Source organism: Lycium ferocissimum, chromosome 6 (assembly GCF_029784015.1).
Source record: "Lycium ferocissimum isolate CSIRO_LF1 chromosome 6, AGI_CSIRO_Lferr_CH_V1, whole genome shotgun sequence".
NCBI lineage: Eukaryota > Viridiplantae > Streptophyta > Magnoliopsida > Solanales > Solanaceae > Lycium > Lycium ferocissimum.
The window spans coordinates 24,244,737-24,255,125 of NC_081347.1; positions in this window are offsets into that span (position 1 = coordinate 24,244,737).

The following is a 10,389-nucleotide window of genomic DNA, read 5'->3' on the forward strand; positions in this document are numbered from 1 at the left end:
AAGTATATCAAACATGATCACAAGCCCACATAACAGCTGACAATACCAACCTAATCAGAATCACCTCCACACCTTGCCCCAAGGCCTATCATGCTTTCCCTATAAATAACTACCATCTACATATGCTTCGCTAATCGGACTCTAGCCATAGGGTAAGGCATAACCTACCTTAAAAGCCAAAGCCTTTCCTTTCCGAATAGCCTCGGATCAATCAAAGTCTACCAAATAAGTATTCTACGTTAGATTACAAAGCTAAAGATACCCATACTGCCATATACTTAAATCGAAATCCAAAACGACCTTAAAAAGGAAACCCGGACCCATAAGGGGAAAATTGGAAATTTATGTTGAAAACGGTTTACCCAAAGCTTAGAAAGTCCAAATACCAAGTTTTATATCAATCCAAACCCAAATAAGCAATAATTTAATCAATAATCGAAAACCCCCAATTTTAGAGAAAAACCCTCAAATTTCCATGTCAAGATTCTTGATTAAAGAAGGATTTCAAGCTTAGGAACTAATTACCCATTGATTAGATGTTTAGAAACCAAGAAATTTCTGAACATAACTCATTTGGATTGAAAGAGACTCATAAAATCATTTTAGGGTTTTATAACTCAAATCCCCCATCTAACTTATAATTTCTACCATAGATTCCATATTTTAAACATGTTAAAAGCACAAAAGAGTATAGGGAACTTACCCCACAGATGAATCCCATGAAACTCCACAAAATCGCCTCACAATCTCTCTCTAGGTCTCAAGTTTGTGAATGGAAAGACTAATCACGAAATAGGGAAATAATATAGGTTTCTGATTCAAAAATCCCGCATCTGCGGACAATCCCTCGTAGATGCGGCATCGCATGTGCAGAAAATTACCCGCAGAGGCAAACCAACTTAAAAACTAAAATCTCGCAAGTGCGGAGTCTGGGTCACAGGTGCGATCCCGCGCCTGCGGAAAGCCCACCGCAGGTGCAGACCTGCCCGACCATCCAAAATCTTGCATCTGCTGACCAAGCCTCATAGAGAAGGGCCCACAGATGCGGTCCAATACCCGCAGGTACGGCACACCAGAAACCAAAAAAATCTGGTTTTCACCAAGTTCACCTCGAAACCCGAAACTTAGCCGAGACCTCTCGGATACAAACCAAACATGCATACCACTATAAAAACTCTCCACAAGATCACTCGCGCCCTCGAAATTCCTAAAATATGTCATATGGACCCGATCAACCCCCAAATCCCAAAAATAAGGTTTCCAACCCAAAGACTAAAACACCCTCGAGTTTCTCGGGAATCGAACCGAACACCCTACCTAGTTATAATCGACCTTTGGGACCAAATAGAACTGACGGAAATCCCAAGGAGAACAGAACACCCTGCCAAGTTATAATCGACCTTCCGGACCAAATGGAACTGACCGAAATCCCAAGAAGACTAATTTACCCACAAGTCAACTATTGGTCAACACTTTTTCACTTATTCAACTTAAAAGCTTTTAACTTCCTCAAATCCCATCAATGCTAACCCGACTACCTTAGGAACCGTGCTACTGATCCCCGCTGTTCAAAATCACTCTAACAGAGTTAGGGGTTAGGGGAAAGGTCAACGGGGTAAAAGGTTCAAAAGAGCCTAAACGAACAAACGGTTCATTACATTCATTGGGAGAAGATGAGTGGGAAGCGAATGGTTTGGAATTGGAAGGCAAAATAGGAGGGTTTTCCTCAGGAACATCTTTGGAATCCAAGTGTCACCAGATAGGATGTAGCCCATGCCACCAAAGACTCTAGAATTGCAGCATTTTTTGACAAGGGTGCTTGGATAATCACTCAAGTTGATATGATGGGCTTCAAGAATGTGACTGATGAGCATACCATAGGGAAGATGTCACGCCCCGAAGGGGCCTGGACGTAACACGACACACGGTGCCTAACTACATGCGACCAAGCAAACCAATTGGTCGAATCAACATGAGGAATATAGATATACCAAAAGTGCAAAATAAACTTAACTCATGCTTTCTTGCTAAAGTCTGACTGAATAAATAATTGAAAGTGCGGAATACTGAACAAAGTCTTAAAGATAAATATTATAGCCCACAAGGCTAATATAAAATCCTGTGACTCTGTCTAACTGCTAATATAGTCTATGAAGCCTCTAATGAAGTACTGAAAATGACTGTTGTCGGGATAAGTCCCTTGGCATACCTGACTGTATGTAAATGCTATAAAGACTGTAAGTACATGACAAGGCCCGGCTTACCAATCAGCTGATACTGGAGATCTTAGTGAGCAGATGTGTCGTTCTGTAAATCGTTACTTGCATCTCAAGATGCAGATCTAGGGAAAAAGGACGTCAGTATATTTGAATTGCACTGGTATTTAAAGCAACTAAAAGAAAGAACTGTAAGTACTGAAACTAAAACTGAACTGATAACTGAAGTGAACAAAGAGATAAAGATATGAATAATTCCTATTCTGAATAGAGAATCACCTGTTTAACTGAATTAATAATATATGGGGACTCGGCCCAATATAAGTGCAAAAATTAGTGCATCAGTCAATGGCCTCGGCCAAGTATACGTATACATAAGACTGTGCCCTCGGGCAATCACATATGTTCAAGATTCATTTATTATTATTAAGGAACTGAGATCACCCGAATAATGAGCATTACTAAGCTGAGACATGTATTTAAGGACTGATTATGAGAACTGAAGCTTTAACTAGCTTATAAACATGCTGAGTATTCTAGACTGAGACTCATGGTTATCAAACACAAGTCTATATCGATTACGTACTAAGCTCACAACATTCGGAATGAAAGTCATGAATGTTTTATCAAACTACAGAATAGAAGTTCTGCAACTATTCAAAGAACTAAGCTTAACTATATCTCTGAGGCAATTCATAACATTGTAAAAGAACGCTGCATAAGGAGAATCATTAAACTTTTCAAACGTAGAGAGTTAGCCTCATATACTTTACTTCTGGCCTTTGAGCGTAATACAACGTTCGTCAACCCTTTCAACCTTAATATATAATAATACAAGTCAAACAGATTCAATATTAGCAATAATACTCATGCTTTGATCATCTAAGCATTTTATCAAACACTTGGTGGGCGTAAAGCTTCACAACCTTCAGTAATGGCGTTTTCTTCACCCAATTCTCGTTCTCTTGTTTCTAGTGATTGTACAATCTCAATTAGATAGAATTAACGCTATTCTTCATCACCCATATGATTATAGCAATCCTAAGTCAACAATCCAAAACCATATGATTCACTTTATCAACCCATAAATTTATCTCCCAAGAATTCATCAATTCACAACTACAAATGATTAGAAGGGGGAAGGATTACCTTTTTTTGATGTTCAATTTCCTTGAATTTGAATGCTAGGGTTTCCACGTCCGACGATAACGTCTCAATCAAGGTTCTATGGATAAGAAGGGTTTAATCATGTTAGAAGGGTATTAGAGACTTGAATTCAACCTAGAATCATCATAGAACCTACCTTAGAGGGTTTGTGAGGCTTGGGACTTATTCTCTCTGCCCTTAGAATAATTTTTTCGTGATTAGGGCTGTTAGGGAAATAACCCCAAGCTTAAATAGGACACGAAAATCCAACCTTTTGACCCGAAACCCGACCTTACCGCGATGGGCCCGCGGTGCATGGCCATCACAGGACCCCTTACAGGTCAAAGTCAGAGAGACACTTTTTGTGTGATAGGCCCGCGATGCATGGCCATCGCACGCGCCCCCACATGCGACGCGTGGCCATCGCGGGTGGCCCTTATAAGCTTCTGCATAGTGTTTCCATAACGCACATAACTTCTTTTCCAGAGCTCCGTTCGGCCTTCACCATAATCGTTGGAAAGGTATTTCAAAGATATAAACTTTCATGCCTTAAGTTTCTTCAAATTCTCAACAGATTTTCACGAAATCATGCTGGAAGGCACACCTACCATAAACTTAGCCAATTCTATCAAATCTTAAGCATCTCACTATTCGTCTTGATTCCAAACCAACTATTTCCACCCATACTAATCCCGATAGGACTTGACATGTCTAAAATATCACACTAATACTCATTTAACATATCCACACCTAATTCGAATTTACGGAGTGTTACAGAAGACTTGTGGGGTTAGAACCACACTCAATCATAAATTAATAATGACAAAGGACAGTTTGAGATTCTTTCGAGTAAGCAAACAAAAGAGGCAATGATGGCATCTCGCTGAGTAACGGTTCAAAAAGAGCCTGCGTAAGGAAGCATGGTGGTAGAGACAATATGAGCAAGAACACCAGCTTTAAAAGTGATGTCAAATGGACCGATGTGAGAAGGGATAGTGGTTGAATCAGACAGAGTTTGTTTGACTTGGTCATAGGCAATTTCAAGAGATTCAGGCCAGCTATTTTTGGGAAGATCAAAGAATCCTGAACAATGGAAGTCTATAATAGAGTCAAGTACTTCACAATCTAGTACGATTCGAGTTCCAAGGACAAGAGTTCCGAGTTCATTAGGCTTAGAGGATCGAAGATTGGAATAGAACATTCTAACAGGGATTTCATAGACTCGAGTGGGGTTCTTAAAGAAATTTTCCTAACCTTGAAACTTAAAGAGGGGTTTTACCTTGTAGGATAGAGTTTGCATGTGGTCAAGATCAACAATGCGACCCGTTACAATGGATTTTCTTTAAGGAAGACGAACAGGTCACGATTTGGGGTATCTCAAAAGGTTTTCTTAAGATCAAGAAGATTTTTAGGGTCAGACTTAGTTTTCTTGGTAGATTCAACATAGGTATCGTGATCAACAGGACGCTTTCCAAAGCTTTTTAGAGGAATCGAGTTTGTAGCATCAGACGAAGAGGAATGAGCGGAAAGGTTGGAATCTACACAACCAAGAAAGGAGGACTTTCCTTTCCCTTTGATTCTAGTACTCTGGCGAGTGGAGGTGTTCATGGTTTTTTTCAAGTTTTGGCCATGGTAAGAAGAGGGTTTTGTGAAAATGGAGAGAGATGAAGAGGATAGATATAGAAGGGGGTATAGGAAGAGACTTGGATTTCCGAAGAGTTTGTATGGGGAAGAGGCAAAGCGGAGTGAATGGAGCAAACATGCAAAGATTTTTACACACATAAACAAGGAAATAAAATCTGAAAACATGTATGGTTAATATTCTAGGGAGCTGTAGGTTTTCTATAAGTCCAATAGCGTTTTTAAGTAATAACAACATTTTTCCAATAGAGGCTTTGTGAAAATACCAGCAAGTTGATTATCAGTATTAACAAAGAAAATTTCAATATTTCCTTTAGAAACATCATCTCTAACAAAGTGATGCTTAATATCAATACGCTTAGCTCTAGAATGATGCACAAGATTTTGTGAAAGACATATGGCACTAGAATTATCACGCAAAATCCAAACAGGTTTAGAGAAGACATCATAATCACTTAGTTGATGATTCATCCAAATTAATTGAGCATAACATTGACCAATGGAAATATATTCAGCTTCTGTTGTTGACAAGGAAACTGATCCTTGCTTTTTGCTATTCCAGAAAATTAGTGATTTTCCCAGATATGGGCATTTGCCACTAGTACTTTTTCTATCATCTTTATCACCTGCAAAATCAACATCTGAAAATCCTTCGAGTTTGAAAGTGTCGATTGGATATCATAGACCATAATGTGAAGTACCAACAAGATATCTAATGATTCTTTTAATAGCTGTAAGATGAGATTCTTTTGGAGCTGCTTGAAATCTAGTACACCTGCAAACACAGAACATGATATCTGGTCGACTAGCAGTCAGATATAGTAAAGACCCAATCATACCTCGATACTTAGTTTCATCGACAGGTTCACCTTCTTCATCCTTATCAAGGGAACAAGTAGGACTTATTGGAGTCCCTAAGCCTTTGCTTCCATCATCCCAAACTTTTGAATAAATTCCTTTGTATACTTAGTTTGGAAAATAAAAGTCCCTTTGTTAGATTGGACAATTTGAAGTCCCAAGAAAAAGTTAACTCTCCCATCATACTCATTTCAAGTTCACTGTGCATAAGATCAGAGAATTCCTTGCTAAGAGGAGTTAGAACTTCCAAAGATCATATCATCAACATAGATTTGAATAATGAGATTTCCAGAGGGTGTCCTTTTAATAAAGAGAATTGTATCAATTTTGCTTCTGGAAAAACCATGATCCACTAAAAAAGTACTTAAACGATCATACCATGCTCTAGGTGTTGTTTAAGACTATAGAGAGCTTTTGAAAGTTTGAAAACATGATATGGTTGTTTAGCATTTTGAAAGCCTGGTGGTTGTTTAACATAAACTTCTTCTTCAATAAAACCATTTAGAAAAGCACTTTTGACATCCATTTGAAAAAGTTTAAATCTTTTAAAGAATGCATAAGCAAGTAAAATATGAATTGATTCTAACTATACTACAGGTGAAAAGGTTTCATCATAGTTGACTTCTTCTTGATGTGAGTAACCTTGTACTAGTCGAGCTTTGTTTCTTACTACTTCTCCAGGTTCATTCAATTTATTTACGAACACCTACTTCGTACCGATGATTGAGACATTTTCTGATTTAGGGATCAGTGTCCATACTTTTTTTTTCAAATTGGTCCAACTCTTCTTGCATTGGTTTGACCCAGTGGTCATCTTTAAGGGCATTATTCACCTTCTTGGGCTCCAATTTAGAAATAAGAGCAAGATTTGCATTGTTCTTACACAAGGCTCTTGTTTTCATTCTGTCATTTATGTCTCCGATTATGAACTTTTTAGGATAGTCAGGCTCACTTCTCTATTCAATTGAAATCATGTCAATAGTGTGACTAGTTGAATTTTCTGGGACAGGAGTTGACTTGATATCATCGCTCTTTTCCATAGAAGAGACAACAGTAGTCTTAGTCTTTTCTTCTTTATCTGCAATGTTACCTTTCTGGACCAAGCGATTAGTATCATCAAATATGACACGAATAGATTCTTCTATAGATAAGATACATTTATTAAACACTTTGTAAGATCTACTATTGTGAGAATAGCCAAACAATATACTTTCATCGCTTTGTGGATCAAATTTACCAATGTTATCCTTACTGTTGTTGTGAACAAAGCATTTACATCCAAATGGATGAAAGTAGTTGATGTTTGGTTTCTTTTCGTTCCATAATTCATAGGGAGTCTTCTTCAAGATTGGCCTGATCAAACATCTATTAAGAACATGACACACTGTGCTAACAACTTTTGCCCAAAAGTGATATGGAAAATGATGTTCGACAATCATGGTTCTTGCCATATCTTGCAGCATTCTATTTTTACGCTCAACCATGCCATTTTGTTGAGGGTATCTTGGTGAAGAGAAGTTGTGAATGTATCCTTGTTCATTGCAAAATTCCTTAAAGACTCTTTTTTCGAATTCTCCTTTATGATCACTTCTAATAGATGTGATATAGTATCCTTTTTCACGCTGTACTTTCTCACAAAAGAACTTAAAATTCTTTAAAGTATCATCTTTTTGAGCAAGAAATATAACCCAAGTAAAATGTGAAAAATCATCAACTATAACAAAAGCATACCTCTTTCCTCCAATGCTAGCAATTTTAGTAGGACCAACAAGGTCCATATGAAGTAGCTGCTATGATTTAGATGCAGATACAATTTCTTTTGAATTGAAGGAGTTTCTGATTTGCTTACCTTTTTGAAATGCATCACAAATGTGATCCTTTGAATAATTTAGTTTAGGCAATCCTAAAACCAGATCATGCTTACCAAGTTTCTCAATTAATCGCATCCTTGCATACCCAAGCTTCTTGTGCCATATCCAAGGATCTTCTCCCATAGATGCCAAGAATATATGTGCAACTGGACTCTTGACAGAGTCTAGTATATATACATTTTTGTTTCTGCTTCCTAGAAGAATTTCTTTGCCAATTGGGTCTTCAATAACACAACCTGTTTTTCTAAATCTAACCTCAAGACCAGAGTCACATAGTTGACTATGCTCAAGAGATTGTATTTGAGACCCTTAACAAGATAAACATTAGTAATATCACAAGAATTATTAAAGGCAATAGTTCCTATACCAGTTACTGTTCCTGTGAAATTTTCTCCAAAGGTTACTAATCCTCAATCAAAATCATCGACATATTTGAATAAACTTTTGTCGCTTATCATATGACTAGAACACGCACTATCTAAATACCATTTCTGTTTGGTTTCTCCTTGTGGTGTTCCTGCAAAAATGAATAGTTACTTTCCTTTAGATACCCAAGCTATCTTGGGTCCTTGATGGTTAGTTTTATGGTCATAATTTTTGGGTCTCCATACCCAACCATGAGTAGCTGTATAACGAAATCTACATTGATAATACTTATGACCAATTTTACCACAACAAAAACATTCTTCAGATAAGAGTTCTTCAGTGACAGAATGGTTAGTTGATTTTTTTATGAAAGGTTTATTACTTGTTGACTTCCTGTCAATTGACTTGAGTGATCTAGTCGACTGATCATCAAGAAAATTTGACTTACCATTTGAGTTGCCAGAGGCTGTATTGTCACTGATAGGCTTTTTCCTAGTTGACTACAACTTGTAAATATGAGTCGACTGGTTAGACCTTACTGAACTATGACTGGTAGATTTGTGCAAACCATTTAGTTGTAATAGCAAATCATGAAATTCTTCTTGAAGAAGATCTCTTTCAATTTCGCATACTTCTAATTTGATTTCCCAGTCTTTCTTATCTCTTTGAAGTTTTCTATACTCATCAAAAACTTTATTTAAATCTTCTAGAGTTTGATCTAAAAGTTCTTGAGTTTCACTACATTTAAAATAGGGATAAAGTCTTACCTCGCTTGTTTCACCGAATGCCATGAAACACACATTTTCTACTCCTTCATCATCATCATCATCTGAGATTTCATCTTCACTCCAACTGCTGAAAGACCTTTGCTTTTGATAATTGCTAGGTGGTCTCTTTTTTTATCCAGAGCACTCAGATGCAATGTGCCCATACTTTCCACATTTATGACATTTTCCATCATTTCTTTGTTGATCAGTGGAAGTTTTTCATTTTTTAAAAAAAAAATTGAGCTTCCTTTTTTGTTGTTTCTTGATCTTCTCATGGCTTCTGCCACAAATCTAGATATCATTTCTACTTCTTCTTCCTTGAGATCATTAGCAAATTCTTCAACTTTAGATTTAAATGCAACTACCTTCTTCTTTTCTTCCTTTTGATGTCTGTTGATATGATTTTTCTCAAAGTCCATTAGATTTCCTCTGAGTTCATTATAAGTAAGATTGTCCAGATTTCCATCTTCTAAAATGATAGCTTTGGTTACCCAAGCCTTGGGTACCTTGGTTACCCAAGCCTTGAGTATACTTCTAACAAGCTTTCTTACTTGTTGGGAGTTTGAGTACACAACTCCAAGAGACTTAAGTTTGCATATGATCTTGCTAAACCTGGTGAACATTGACTCAATGTTTTCGTCATCTTTCATCATGAAAGTTTCATAGTCATGTTGTAGTTCATCTATCTTGTTTTCTCAAACTTTGGAAGTTCCTTCATAAGTAACTTCCAACTTGCCACGCATTCTTTAGCAGTTTCACAAGTTAAAATTTTTTCATATTCTTCTCCACTCACTGCACAGTAAAGTAGACTTATAGCTCTAGCATTAGTATCAATTACCTCTTGTTGCACTTTAGTGATATCAAAGGATTCAACATCAACCTTGACTTTGGGATCCTATGAGTCAGCAGTAGGAATAGGCTTTGGTCCCTTTTTTATTACTAGTCATGCTTGGTAATCAGTTGACCGGACAAAGATTTTGAATCTTTCCTTCCAAAGGGCTGTGGTGTTCACTATTGAACTATGATGGTCTAGTTGTAGAATGCCCGTCTTGCAAAATAGTTCCAGGGATATGATATCCATCCATTTGATCTTTCCTCACGTGTTGTTAAGCAACTTAAAATGAGGCCTTGCTCTGATACTAATTGAAAGTGCAAGAGAGGAGTTAATTGAATTTTTTTCATTTGGTAAGTCAACTTTTAAACTCAATAGTCGACTAGGGATTATACATAAAAGTAACTTATAGCAGTGTTGAAAGTAAATTTGCAGAAAGTAAATGACACCAGATGTTTTATATTGGTTTGGATCCAATGTGGAACCTAATCCAGTCCCCTTAGGTTGCAAGGGTGTTCTCTGCAGCTCTTTTGTAAAGGTGTTTGGTACAATGGTTTGTTTGAATGGAGCTCCTACATCAACACTCAAACTCTCGTAATCTTTTGATATAATGCCTCACCAACTATAATTTTATACCTCCTCTTTTTTTTTTTTTTTTGTTTACACAAAGAAATCAGTCAGAAATACAATGC